Source organism: Myotis lucifugus, unplaced genomic scaffold (genome assembly GCF_000147115.1).
Source record: "Myotis lucifugus unplaced genomic scaffold, Myoluc2.0 scaffold_348, whole genome shotgun sequence".
Classification (NCBI taxonomy): Eukaryota; Metazoa; Chordata; class Mammalia; order Chiroptera; family Vespertilionidae; genus Myotis; species Myotis lucifugus.
The window spans coordinates 705,736-720,008 of record NW_005871396.1 but is presented as its reverse complement, the minus strand read 5'-3'; positions in this window follow the sequence as shown (position 1 = coordinate 720,008).

Here is a 14,273-nt window from a genome sequence, read left to right as displayed (position 1 = left end):
AGACACGTACCCCCCCATCACCCCCCACCCCCGGCTTTCCACGTTTTGTAAGCCCCGCCCCTGTGCTCTGCTTCCTCCCATTCCTCCTGTGAGCCCAATCCAGAGACTTGCAGGAGGGGCCTGGACCCCTGCTGGGCTCTGAGGCCAGCGCCAGCACCATCCCGCTGGTGGAAATGGAGGGGTTCCCTCTTCCGGCTGCAGGGGTGCTGTAGTGAAGAGCTGCGCGCCCACCACTTTGCTCACCGTGTGGTGCAGCGGGCCCAGCGCGTGTGCGTTTCCTATTTTATTAGATACTGTTAAGTCTCACTCCATAGAGGTTGTACCAATTTATATTCCTGTCAATGATGTATGAGAGTTCAGACTTCCCGACATCCTCACCAACGGAATGTATAATTCTTCTTTTTGATCTTTTTCATTTCAATAGGTTACAAAAAACATATATCATTGTGGTTTTAATTTGCATTTTCCTGTGGTTAAGCATCTTTTGGAAATGTTAAGCCCATTTGTATTTTCTCCCCCTCTCATGGTGCCGTTTTTCTATCACATCCATTTTCCAGCTTTTCACATGGACTCACAAAGGCTCAGTGTGTGTTTTCAAAAGGGTGTCTGTTGTCTGTATGGCAAACATGTCCTCCCATTTATCTTTTGTTTTTTCCATTTTATCTATGCAAAAAAAGTACTTTTATGATGCTATCTTTGTTATATTTTGATTATATGGAGTTTAAGCGTCCTGGTTTTAGAAAGGATTATCTCTTTTGTTTTACAACAATTTTGAAAGATAGATCATGCTATTCCTAGTCTACTAATGAGGCACCTGAGGTCGATGGAAGGTGAGTGACATCGTCACATGGTAAGTGGTTGGATGGACCTGGGTCCACGGGGAGCAGACAGCACAGTCAGATTTGGTATCTGAAGACTGTCTCACAAAGAGACCATTAGGAAGGTCAGAGAGAGAGTTGGGAAGTCACAGGGACGGTGGGGTCCCCAGGACCAGTCACCGTGGCAGAACCCTGGTCACCTGGGGACGAGGACCCAAGGGGGGAGTGGCCGCTGGAGCCCGGAGGGAGGGAGCCGCCCCTCAGAGGAGGGACAGAGCCAGACCGCGGCTGCCCTCCGCTCCGCTCCGCTCCGAGGAGCTGGAGAAATAAATGCCCTTCCTGTCCTCCGCCCTCGGCCCCTGGCTGGTAACGCGCAGGACCGTGCCCAGCACACAGCTGTCGGGAGCGTTCGCTGCAAAAAGGCATTTCATTTCTTCTGACGACTTTATTTTTCCCCCCAAATATTTCTTATTGGTTTCAAAAAGGAAGGGAGAGGGAGAGAGACAGAGAAACATCAGTGATGAGAGAGAATCATGATTGGCTGCCTCCTGCACGCCCCGCACTGAGGATCGAGCCTGCAACCTGGGCCTGTGCCTTGACCGGAATCAAACCATGACCTCCTGGTTCATAGGTCGACGCTCAACCACTGAGCCCCACTGGCCAGGCCCTTCGGACAACTTTAGAGGAAGTGGAATTGCCTGGCCGTTCAGGACAGTGACAGGGGAAGGGCGATGAGTGAAGTGCGTGGGGCCTTTACAGAAATCTCCAGTCAGCGCCAGCACATGAAGGAAAACAGGAGCTCAACGTGAAGATAACGTTCAACTGCTGGCTTCGTTGCTGGGGTCCACGGGCTAGTGCACCGCCGTCGGGGGATTTGGCGTTTTCAACGGCAGTGGCTGTGTCCCCGGAATTGCGACATATTCCTCCCACCCAGGTCAGGTCACCTGAGAGGCAGCTGCTTATCCCCCGCGTTCATGGCGCAGTGGAGCCGTCGGAAACTGGGCACTCAAAGGTGAACGGAAGCTTATTCCAAATGAAAAAGGGAAGCGGATGGCCGAGTTACAGAAAAACTGGAGAAGAACCCAGCAACGCTTAGAGCGATGGAGTTACATTTATTATGCGCGGGCCCAGAGGAAAATGTCTCTCAAATTCTGGGCGAAATCACACAGGAAGTCCCCTGTATTTATACCATCTTACCCTCTTTGTCTCCCCAATATGGGGTTCTGTTCCAGACCCCAGTACCCTGTGCAAGTTCTTAAAGAGCCCCTGTGTGCTGGGGCTTTGAGACCTCAACCAAAGGCTTGGCCTGACGCCAGCACTGATAACTTCATCTGGAGAAGGTTTAATGGCCTCTCTGCAATGGGAGTAGCCTTATTTTCCTTATTATTTAAGCCAGCAAGAATTTACAGAAGCCAAAATAGCAGGGTTAAAATTTCAAACAGCAGTTTTTACATAAGACGGATGCTTCAGCAGAAGTCGGAGGCAGGACACGGGCGTGATCTAGAGAAAAGGAAGGACACAATCCAGACGCACTAACCAGCGGAGGAAATGTTGAAATGAGTCGGAATTTCATCTTGCTTTTCTAGAGAAGGGGGAATGTTTAATATAATTGCTCTGTTTGGGGGAAGAGACTAACTCCTCATTTCCGAATTTTTATTCCGTCGAACCTCTTAGACTCTCCTTCCTCTTGCAACCTCCTGGCGTGTGGGGGTGATTCATCAGCTTTCACTTAGAGTTAATAAAGCTGTTTGTGTGGGAATAGCTCCAGATCAAATTGGAGAGAGAGTCTGGGTTGTTCACTTAGATATATTGCCTGTTAGAAAGCATATCACCAGCGTGCTCGGGGAAAGCTTGCTTTCTCTTTCTTTTTTCCATTTAAAAAATGAACACTGTAGGGCCAAGTCCATTCTCTCAGTTCACCCATTTACCAGAGTGGTTGATTACATTGATTTTTCCCTTACAAATTTCAATCAAAATGATCTGTATTTTAAAGTCATGCCTCATAGTCCTCGCCCGGTTCTCAGAGTCCAAAGTCTCCCTCTTAGCTCCTCGCACGCGCCTCCACGGCTCTAGGAAAACTGCCTTCACTCTTCCCGAGTCCAATTCTCTTGACGAATGTCTTCTTCCCCCGAAGCCCGGAGCTCTGACTTCAAACACAGCTTTTCGTGCAGGAGAGCGACAGATGCCGGGGGTGGGAGTGAGGGTTGGGTCAAGTAGCGGCGGGGCCCCTGCGTTTGGAGACGTGGAATGGGAACCGAGCTACAGGGTCGGGCCGCCCGGCTCCCCTTCTGTGTCCGTAGATTCTACGGGAGAAAGGGAGCCTCTTGGAAAGAAGGTTCATCAGCTGCCTTGGCCGTGACGCCTGCTCCCTCCCACCTCCCCCGCTGTGCTGGGAGACCCCGCAGTTAAAACACCTCGGACCAGACAGTACTGCAGGCGGTTCGTGTGCGAGGCCGCGTGAAGCAGGGCATGGGGACTCTCAGTGGGGGAAGAGCAGGACCTACAGTGCCTGGGCCCCACCGCTGGAGGGAAGGGGGCGGGGGAAACCTGAGCACAAACAAACGCGAGCATGTGGGGCTGCTCTGTGACCCTCCCGGTGTGTGTCCTTTATTCCAACAGGCGAGTCTCATCCTGCTCCTGAAATTAAGGGATATCGGTGACCCCTCTGCGCCCGAGTTTCTTCACTCAGAAAAAGGATCCGCTCCCAGCCTCACCTTTTCCACAGAATCTTTAAATATCCGACCAACACACCACGCCCTTCTCAGGTCCCCCCAGTCCCCAGTGTCCCCGCGGCTCCGCCTGCCCCGGGCCAGCTCTGGACGAACCCGGGGGCTGCTGTGCGTCATGGTCTCTCCCTGGCTGCACAGTGGACGCCGCGAGAGCAGAAGCGGGTGCTGGGGGTGCATTGTCCGCAGGACCCGCTCAGCTCCTGCTCCTGATCCTGCTCGGGCCTCATTCTCGCCCCGCGCTCTTCATACCGCCAGGCCCTCCCCGGCTCCCCAGGCGGACAGCAGCTCACAAAGGCCGAGGACCGCAGGCCCGCGCTTTCCTTCCACTTCGTGCAGCCCAGGGCTCCAGTCCCAGCACGTGGGCGAGCCTGGCAGGCAGCGTCCAGTGATCCCGAGAAAGTTCCCTCCCACTGTCCCCAGGGCCACTCTCTGCTCAGAGACCCTCCCCCCCCCACACACACACAGAACGCTGCACTCATCCCGCCTCCGTACATTCACCCAGCGTGCCCTGAGCATCCTGATGGCTGAGGCCCCAGGAAGGCTCTGTAGGGGACACGGGGTGAATGGGATGTGGTGTTTGTCCTCAAGGAACGTGGGCTCAGTGGGGGCAAGGACAGACGGAAGCGCACAGTTCCCAGCAAGGCTGGCCGGTTGCCCCCAGCCTGTCCCCGCGATGGGCTCCTGCCGGCAGGAAGAGCTTGGCCCGGGCAGGCCCACCGCAGAGGCAGGTGCGGGAGAGGCAGGGAGGTGCGTCCTCCTGCCCCGGACTTCCTGCTCTGCCATGTGGTGGGCAACCCCGTGGAGGCCACGGTAGCTGGTTATCCTCTCCTGGCCTCTCCGTCTACGCTGCCCTAGGTGACAGCGGGTGGTCTTTGCGCTCCCCGCTCCTCTGCCCACTTTGTCACACCGCCATGCAGACACCGCAGGATTTCGGTGCTGGGCCCAAGGCACAGGCATGCCAGTCCCCACCAGTGAGCCCGTCCCCTCTCGATGTTGTTAAGGGATCCTCCGTGTTAAGGGACCCGCTGGGCTGGCTCCTGTTTGTAACTTCTTGGCCATCGTGGGGTACAGGTGATCGCTGGGAGCATTTGAGAAGGGCTGGGCTCTCGAAGGCGAGCTAGGGCCGCCAACACTGCGATCGCTCCCTTTTTAGAAAGGACAGCTTCGTGGGGGTGATTCCAACGGAAAAGAACCAATCCCCTTGCTTTGCCTGTACTTTACGGCTTACGAAGCACTTCCCTATGAGGAAGAGCAGAAAGAAACATGTGTGCTCGGTGTACAGATGACTCTTCGTCAAACGGCATGAACGGGACACACGCTGGTTTCCTCGATCACTTTGAGGACGTTTGCTGGACTATAAGGAAGAGTCAGAAAACATCGAGCCGTTTGGGGAGAGTCTGCAATCGGGCCCCCAGTGAGTTATTTTCCAAACAGACCTGTACATTCTCATGAAAGTAAAAGCGCCAGGTTATTCCCGTCCACATGCGTGTGCCGCAAACAAGCCGCGGCCTCCCACGGGGCAGAGTGCAGCTAAGGTCCCCCTTCGGGGTGTGAGCCACGCCCTCCTGGGCTTTCCCCCGATTGCAATGACTTGTCAACTTGCACCTGGCATAACTTTCGGCCACCTTCCCTGTGACACGAGGCTGGTGTCCCCGGGAGGGAGCGCGGTTAACTGATGAAGACGTCAACAGCTGCCTGTTTATCACGGCGCCGCGGGCCCTCAGACTGAAAGCTTTCACTGTTTATTCACAGCAAAGACACTTAATTAATGACTCGGCCTAATCGGGCTGTCTTATTATTTACAGGGACACCAGTGCGCCTCGGCTCCAGCCGCGGGCAAACACCGGCCTGAGGAAGCGCTGATTAATAATGCTGAGCGGGGTGTCCCGCGGGCCCCCGCCATCGGCTCCCGGTGATTTACGGTGCCTCCTTCGCATGTCCCTGTCCCCTGCATGCAGATGAGTGACCACCCGGCAGATCTCGCTGTTCCGGCGGCACGGGGCCTTGTTTATGACGGAAACGCTCTTATCTTTGCACGGGGCCTAATGGAGATGGATGCCTCCGTGGGAAGTCCTGGTGTCTGTCTTGGACGGGGTGCTGCTCAGAAGCGCTTCCCCACAGGTGCTGAGCAGCAGCTGGGCTCGGGGCCGGAGGGGACCCGCTCACCTGCGGAAGCCCAGGATGAATGAGCCGTACCTGCCTCTGGGGATCCGGTCCGGTTGGGAGTCAAGTATGATAATACAAGGTGAAGTGGTGCCGGCGTGAGCCCAGAAGTAGAAGGCCACCAGAAGAATAGGAGACGAAGAGCCACATGGCTGCTGACAGCGTCCGGGAGGCCCCGTAGAGTTAGGGGGTGGGGGGCTCATTGGGGTACCGAAGGCTAAGAAGGAAGACAATTGAAACTGAGAGAAGGACAGCCTGAGAACCATTTAGAGGACGGATTGGAAGGGGCGGGCTGGATGCAAGAGTCAGCCAAGGGCCTTGGCAGGTGCCTGGCGCGGACTTGTGATGTGGATGAGAACACGGCCCCGCGCTGGAGCTGGGACAGACTGTGACGTCTGCTAGGCTTCCGGAGGCAGAAGAAGAGATTTGAGCGCGACCTTCACTGGTTTCCGGGCTCGCCCTCACTGGCCAGGAGTCACCTTCTTTGTGTTCCTCCTGAAGCTTTTTGAAAAGACTGCTCTATTGTCGTCTTGCATTTAGTGTGGCCTTTGGCGATTCGAAGTCAAATAGGTTTCCGGTCTTTTGTAAGTGTGTGTGTATATGTGTGTGTATGCAGTAAGCATGCATGTATGTATGTATATGTGTGTATATAACTCTCTTTATACATCTATTAATCATCTATCATCTTTATCTATTGCCTATCTATTTATTATCATCTATCTATCATCTAATTTTCCTCAAAATGGCTTTAGATTTTTGCAGGTCTGGATTCTGGGAAACTCCGGAGGGGAGAGATAATTGAGTCTTCATTTTCTACCCCGTTTGAGAAGTCTTGAAATCTGAAATTTCATTTTTAATTCCGGGAAAAGCTTCAGTCCTTATTTCTTCATTTATGTTTTCTCCCTCTGCTTTTCTCTCCTTCTCAAGCTCCGCCTACCTTGATATGGCAAGTCTGTTTTTATCCCCCCGCATTGTAGCTTCTCTCCATGTCCCTCTTCTGCCCTAAGCATCCGGGCAGTTTCTGCATCGAGTCTCCAGGCCTCCGGCTCCCTCTCAGCTCCTTCTATCTGCTCGTTCCCTCCATGTTCCCTGCCTGGCTTACTGTGTTTTTTGTACCAGTTGTTTTCTGACATGGCCTCTTATTTCTGCTTTATAATATAACTGTGTTCCCTTATGTCTTTGAGGGTACAGTGGGGCCTTGACTTATGAGTTTAATGCGTTCCAAGACCGAGCTTGTTAAGGAGCTCGTTAACTCAAATTACTCTATCAACTCAATGCAAAAAATCGGCTGAGAGACAGCTGGTATCTCAAAAAACTCGTTAGTCGGGACACTCGCAAGTCAAGGCCCCACTGTATTTATTACCTTATTTTAAATTATTGATGAATATGTTCTCTGAGTTCTCATTCAGGTGGTGTTTTGTTTGTGTGTGACTTTTTTTTTTTTATCGTTGTTGCAAGAACTCCAACTTTGGCTTGCAAGCTCCGTTCCTCTGGATGGAATTTTCCAAGGAATCTCATCTTCACCAATCTGAGAAGGACTCACTTCAGACCTGGAGCACCTCGCCGCCTCAAACTCAAGGCCCCACTGTATTTATTACCTTATTTTAAATTATTGATGAATATGTTCTCTGAGTTCTCATTCAGGTGGTGTTTTGTTTGTTGATTTTTTACAGAGAGGAAGGGAGAGAGATAGAGAGTTAGAAACATCGATGAGAGAGAGTCTGGATGGAATTTCCCAAGGAATCTCATCTTCACCGATCTGAGAAGGACTCACTTCAGACCCGGAGCACCTCGCCGCCTCAAACTCTGCCCTTCCTCTCTCAGACCCTGGACACCCTGCGTAGACAGAGACCACTTTCTTTATGGAGTAATTCTTGGGACTGGTGCCCGAAGCTACTGCCCCCAGGAAGAGAGGGGGCAGGAGGGAATGGGATTTATGTTCTATTTATTGTTTATTTCCCAATTGGAACCTGTCTCTTTTATAATAACTAGATATTACACCACGTTTCTGGTCCATTATTGGCATACTTGCCTATTTGAAATGTTTAATGTTTGCTTTTTTAAAAATGTTATTAATTGATTGATTTTTAGAGAGAGAGAGGGAGAGAGGAAAAAGAGAGACTTGTTGTCCCATTATTTACGCATTCATTGGTTGATTCTTGTATGTGCCTTGACTGGGGACCAAACCCGCAACCATGGCATAACCAGATGCTACTCTAACCAACTGAGCTACTCAACCAGGGCCTTGGTGTTTGCTTTAAAAAACAAACAAAAAACAAATAAACAAACACCCAAACCCTGTATGTATTCTACAGAAAGACATATGGGGAGAAAAATGAGTGCCATTTTGAATTGAACTCCCTGAATTCCCATTTTCAATGAGTTCCTCCAGCGTTGGGATGGACTTCTGGTTTTGAGGCCCCTCTCAGGCTCCATTTGCCTTAAACAATAGACACAGCCTCCGTGAAAACATCCCTGAGTGGACTGCTAAGTGAAGCAGGTGGGTCGTGTCGAACGTCAGCTGAGCCGACGTCCACCTCGTGGCACAGGTGCAGCTGTGCTTCCCTTGCTGAAGTCGGAGGCTGATTGTTGACGTCACCGACTGCGAATTAGGCCATTTCCCAGCTTCCCATGGGCCCGCTCACCTCGTTTACACTTGTGAGTATTTGCCCAGTGCAGCTCAGCCGAGTCTCTGTACTTCAGCTTTGTTATGATCTTAGCACTTAATTCCATCATCTGTTCTCAAAAAGCCACCCTTCAGTGTTAAAGTCTACAGAAAGCGTTGGGCAGACTGGTTCGCACTTCTCGTAGCTCCCAGTTTTACAGAAGAAGATACACAGAAGAAGTTACATTTCTTGTTTTTCAGTCAATACTCCGCAGGTTCCGGGATTTTCTTATGCTGACGTGTGAGAGGAAGGCCTCTGTGACAGGTAAGTCACAGCTACCCCGCTGCCCAGGGGCTAGTGCAGAGCACGGAGCCGCTGCTAATTGTGTTAATCATTTTCAAAAGGTACGGTTCCACCACACTGTACGTCTTTTTTTTTTTTTTTTAAAGATTCCTTGACTTATTGCATCCAACTGCATCTGAAGTTCAGGGTAATTGGCACCAGGTGGGCGGAGCCATCCTGTTTCAGTGATTGCAGGGTATCAGGAAGCCTACCAGCCCCTCAGCTCGCCCGCGACCCGCGGTCATTCTGTGTGGGTGATAGGAAGCATTACAACGTCCTTCTTCGTGAGTCTCTGAGAAATTCCCTCGAGAAATTCATGCTTCTCCTTTGAAGGTGTGACTCACAAACTTCTCCGTCTGAGACCTGAAACGGGGGAGTTTGGGAAGGTGCAGTGTGAAGGCCCCTGGACCATTCGCCTCCAAACCGACTCCCCTCTTCCCGGCTGAGCACTGAGCACTGAGCACGTGTCTTCCCCGCGGCCCCGGCTCCAGCCCTCCGGTCCCCAGCGCTCGAGCTCCCTGTGCTGGGCAGCCAGGGTCCAGCTCCCGTGGGTGGAAATGCTCCAACCCCTCCCATGTATGAGCCGCCACCTCAGGACTCTGCTTCACCTTCGGTGCTGAGCTAGTTCTGAAACTATCCCTCCCGTGCGAGAACCCATAAGCTCTGTGAGACTTCATTCTAGGGCAGTTGTTCTCAAGCTTCTGGCCCTTGAAATACAGTTCCTCATGTTGTGACCCAACCATAAAATGATTTTTGTTGCTACTTTATAACTGCAATGTTGCTACTGTAATGAATCGTCATGTAAATATCTGATATGCAGGGTGGTCTTAGGCGACCCGTGTGAAAGGGTCGTTCGACCGCCAAAGGGGCCGCGACCCACAGGTTGAGAACCGCTGCTCTAGGGCTTGTTATCCATCAAGTCATTTTCTCTCCAAAGTCATCCCCCCTCCCTGTGGGTCTCTGCCTCTGTGATGCTGGCCACCGAGCAAATGAAGGGTCCCCCCATTGCAACCCCGTCCCAGCGAGGCTACAGTGGGATCCCCACGTGACTGTTATCAAGTGACCCATCCTTCCTGGTAGGCTCTCTGCTCTGAGAGGAAGCCCGTGTCTCTCTCCCGGACTCACTCCTATAACCCAGGCCGGGCCCGGCGCACAGTAGGACTTACCAAATCTATTTGTTGAATCTGAAACTGCACTTTGTCTGGGGATATAGGACTTGCCGTCAACACTCAAGTTCACTCTGGATAACTGAGGCCATTTCCTCATCCCTCTTTTTTCACTTCCTTCTCCTTCCGAGACAGTACTATTTGTCTTGTTATTAGCTTTCATCAGGCAGCGACATTAACTAGTTCTGGAACGGTGGGCCCAAGGGGTTAACCGCTATCTCTGTAACAGTGACTTCTAAAGCGTGGCTGTCCTACAAAGCCGTGTTCTCTTCAGAGTCATCAAACCCACTGTGGACTCTGCCCACCACGGAGAGTGCGCCTTGGGACCCAGCGGTCTCACCTCTGGGAGTGTGTCTGAGGGAACCGAAACACTGATCCCAAAAAATCATGCGCCCTATGCTCACGGCAGCGGGATTTACAGTAGCTGGGAGTCGGAAGCAACCTCAGGGCCCATCACAGTTACAGTGTCTTAGTAGCAGCGCAGTATTTCTATTCACTCAGAGTGACCACGTGCTGTGTTTCTGCAGTTACATCGGCCCTGACAGGGGAAGCTGTGACATCACTTCCTGTGGGTTTCATCCGGCGCGCCCACTCGTACCCTGTGGGAATATGTGTTTTATGAGAGTCTAAAATTAGCGGTTCTCAACCTGTGGGTCACGACCATTGGAAAACACATATAGCATATCAGATATTTACATGACGATTCATAACAGTAGCAAAATTACAGTTATGAAGTAGCAACGAAAATAATTTTATGGTTGGGGGTCACCACAACATGAGGAACTGTATTAAAGGGTCGCGGCATTAGGAAGGTTGAGAACCACTAAATGCTGGTGGACTAAAAGATCAGATTACCAAGCAGAAGCAGTAGGAACCTTAAAAGCAGACCCAGCAGCCTCCCTATTGCAGACACACCTGACCTGGAAAACAGCATTGATGTTGGCTGTTTCCCAGGAGACAGACCCGCCCCCAGCATGTTACCGAAGCTTCGTATTTATCCTGACCGTGTCCGCGATCTTACCTCGTAGTGAGATGAATACATGTTTAAATGAGAAGTTATATTTCTGGGCGAAGCATTAAAAGATGGGCAAAGTTTATTCGTGACAGGTCATAAATGCTAAATTAGTGGAGAGAGCTCTCAGGGTAGCCACCAGGGAGTTCACCCCAAATCATAAATCTGACAGTAACTCTGCGACTCAGCAGCTCACGGGATCAATGGCAATAAAACAGTCACTTCTCCTTTTAGTGCCTTTGCAAATCCAAGGCCGGGGGCTAATGCCTTGGTGAACACACAACTTCACTCCTTACATTTTAGCTCTGGCCCAGGAGGTGGCATGGGATCCTGGTCTGGTCTCCACCACTCACCACTTTCTGTCTTCAACCCAGTCCGCCTGCGCAGCTTTCACTCAGAGAGAGAAAGAGAGAGGGGGGAGGGAGGGAGGGAGGGAGAGAGAGAGAGAGAGAGAGAGAGACCTGAGCCCTTTTTCACTGAGAACTCCAAGTCACCTCTCCTTGCTTTTGGAGGGTTGTTGCTATGGTGCCTTCATTTCCAGGTGCCGTGGAGACCCCAGGCCTGGGCACAGGATGGCAATTGTGACTCATTACAGCATCATAAAGCGAGGCTCAGGTCCTGGAAATCTGTCAGGAGAAGGAAGGGATTGTTCTCCTCCCTGTGACGGGGTTGGTGGCAGCAACAGAAGCTGTATTTATAGATGCAGGTGACTTCCTTCTGCTTGAGAAGTGTGCGCGCGCTTCCCGAAATACCCAGTCTCTGCCAAGACTCCAAATTAACATTCACGGAGAAGACAAATTGCAGATTGAGTGGCAGGCCTACCAAACTGTAAAATACTTGAAAGTAAATTGCCCTTCGGAAGGAAGGAAGATACTTCTTTCTACCTTAGGAGCGGTTTCTCGAGAATTTTAGAAATTGGAAGCAATTTTCTGAAGTAAAGGAGTGTCTAAATGAAAATTAGCAAAGAGGGAAGTCACGAGGGACAGCAGCCAGGCAGGCCTGTTCCGTTCCCCTGTGGGTGCTGTGGGCCCCCGGGCCCCCTCTTTTATCTCTCTGGGGCAGAGCAGTTTACCAGGGGTGAACTTGGGCTCAGAAAAACGTGGGCGTTTTCCAATTTTTTTTCTTAGAAATTCAGGACAGTCTCTAAAGACGTGGAGTGACAAGGGTCCCCCCACAGCACCTGTGTGTGCAGAATGGACATAAGAAACACAAACGGGGTACAGACCGCACCCCCCTTCCATACAGGATTAGCTGGGGGCATTTCTTCCGGTTGGGGGGCTGTTAGCTGGCAGCTTTAGGATCCGGGGAACCTTCAGGTCTAAATCAAGAGGACAGACAGCAAGGGTGTTGCATGGTAATAAGGCTGGTACATGTACTTGGCTTCACATGCTTCCTGCTGCGACGTTGCTTGGGGACACGGAGCTGGAGCCCCGTGTCTAAGTGTCCCAGACCCTTAAAATCGCTCTCCGTACCTGGCTTCCTTCTGTATGCAATATGTCTGAAAACGGCGAGTTTGCCTCCAATTGTTTTCTCATCAGTAATACATCACAGCACCCACGTGTAAACGTTCGCTCTTCTCCACTTCCACTCTGTCTGAGAAAAACATTTTTTCCATTTGCGTGACTCATTCGTCTTTGGGGAATTTTAAGGGAAAGCTCTGGAAGGTCGAGGCAGCTCCCCGTCTCCCTCCACTTTCAGGTCTGGAAATGACTTCTGAGAAATCTTTAAAAAATGCCCATGTCCTCAGCGGTGTAATAGCCATCGATTTCTGTGCACCATCTTCATTCCAGAGGAAGCGAAGGGAACTGGCCACACTTTCCCACTGATACACTGCACAGTCCTTCTGCCTAAGGCCTCCCGAAGATGCCCCCTCCCGCACGCATTACTTATTCAATAAGCGCCAGGGGGGAAGGGAAGTCAATACGGGCACAGCAGGAGCACAGATGGCCACGGGCGGGCCCTGCGCCAACTCAGCCAATCAGATCGCACTTCCATCCTGGGAAAGACCTGGGGACTCTAACAGGTTAATCAAACAATGTGTGCGTCAGATTCTTCCGGGTGTGCCCTGCACTCCGCTCTCAGTTAGCCTGGACTGGGCAGGGGATCTGTTTCCTTGGTAATTACTAGTTTTTATTGTGTATTTGTACCGCATCCATCATTCTGAATGGATAATGGATAAAGCAAATGGACTGCATTGCCAAAGAGCCTAAGTCATGTAAGCACATGAGCTTGGCTTAAACAAAATGGTAAAAATAACGCTGGGGCTTGGGGGCCGGGGAAGACGGATGATGACCTGTTAATCCCTCCCGATCCATCAGGTAATGCGGGACAAGAGCAATTCATCTACTTACCCGCATCCACGTGGTCGTCTGCTGATACCTGGGTCTGTAAAGAAAGTAGTAGATGAGCTCGGAAGAGAGAGTGTAGATTACACGTTCCCTGTCTGGCCTTGAGAAGCTCTGTGGAAAGCTCTCACAGATGTGGGCGTTGAAACCAAGGAGGGTCCTGGGGTTCGGTGGACGGAGGCATGAACTGGAGCCAGGGAACTTCTTCCTCCCCCAGCCTCCCGCCCCTGCTCTGTGCACTGGAGAGGATGAGGCCAGCCTGTCCCGCCTCAGGGTGTGCTGGGAGCTATGTACTATACATCACCACTCGCAGACGCAGGTACGGACAACAACGTATCTACATGACAATGTGTGTAAACTACAACATGTCCTCTCATGTAAGGGGACACTAGGTCCTGCCAAGAACACGCCTTACGAGAGACATGCTGACCATTTGGTTTTCATTTTTGAAGTCTCGATTTTCATCTTTTCTTAAAAATATTTTTTGTTGATTTCAGAGAGGAAGGGACAGGGAGAGAGAAAGAAACATCAGTGATGAGAGAGAATCATGGATCGGCTGCCTCCTGCACTGGGGATCGAGCCCACAACCCGGGCATGTGCCCTGACCGGAAATAGAACCGTGACCTCCTGGTTCCTAGGTCAACACTCACCCCCTGAGCCACGTGGCTGGGCTCAGTTTTCATCCTGATGCACCAACTCTGGACCCGGGACAGGAGGGAGCCTTGTCTCTGCCTTCGCTGGGACCATCAACGCACGCGGAGCCCACCGACCTCAGAGCCCAGCGGGGCCTTGGGCGAGAGGAGGCAGGTTCCCACGGCTGCATGCCTTTCAGGTCACTGTACACCTGGCACCGTTCAGCACAGCCCCCAGCACCCAGCCCTTGAGGGCAGCCAATTCCCAGCCTCACTGCTCGGCTTTGACGTGGGTCCTGGAGGCCAGCGTTAAAGGTCACATCATCGCGTGCCAGGCTTTGTGCTCAAACACTTGTCGCCACTCCTACAACAGACGGCCTGTCATTCCTCTGAGGGGTCACCTCCTCCACATTTGAGAAGCGGAGACGTGGGCAGTGGGAGTTTGTCCGCTGTCTGTCCC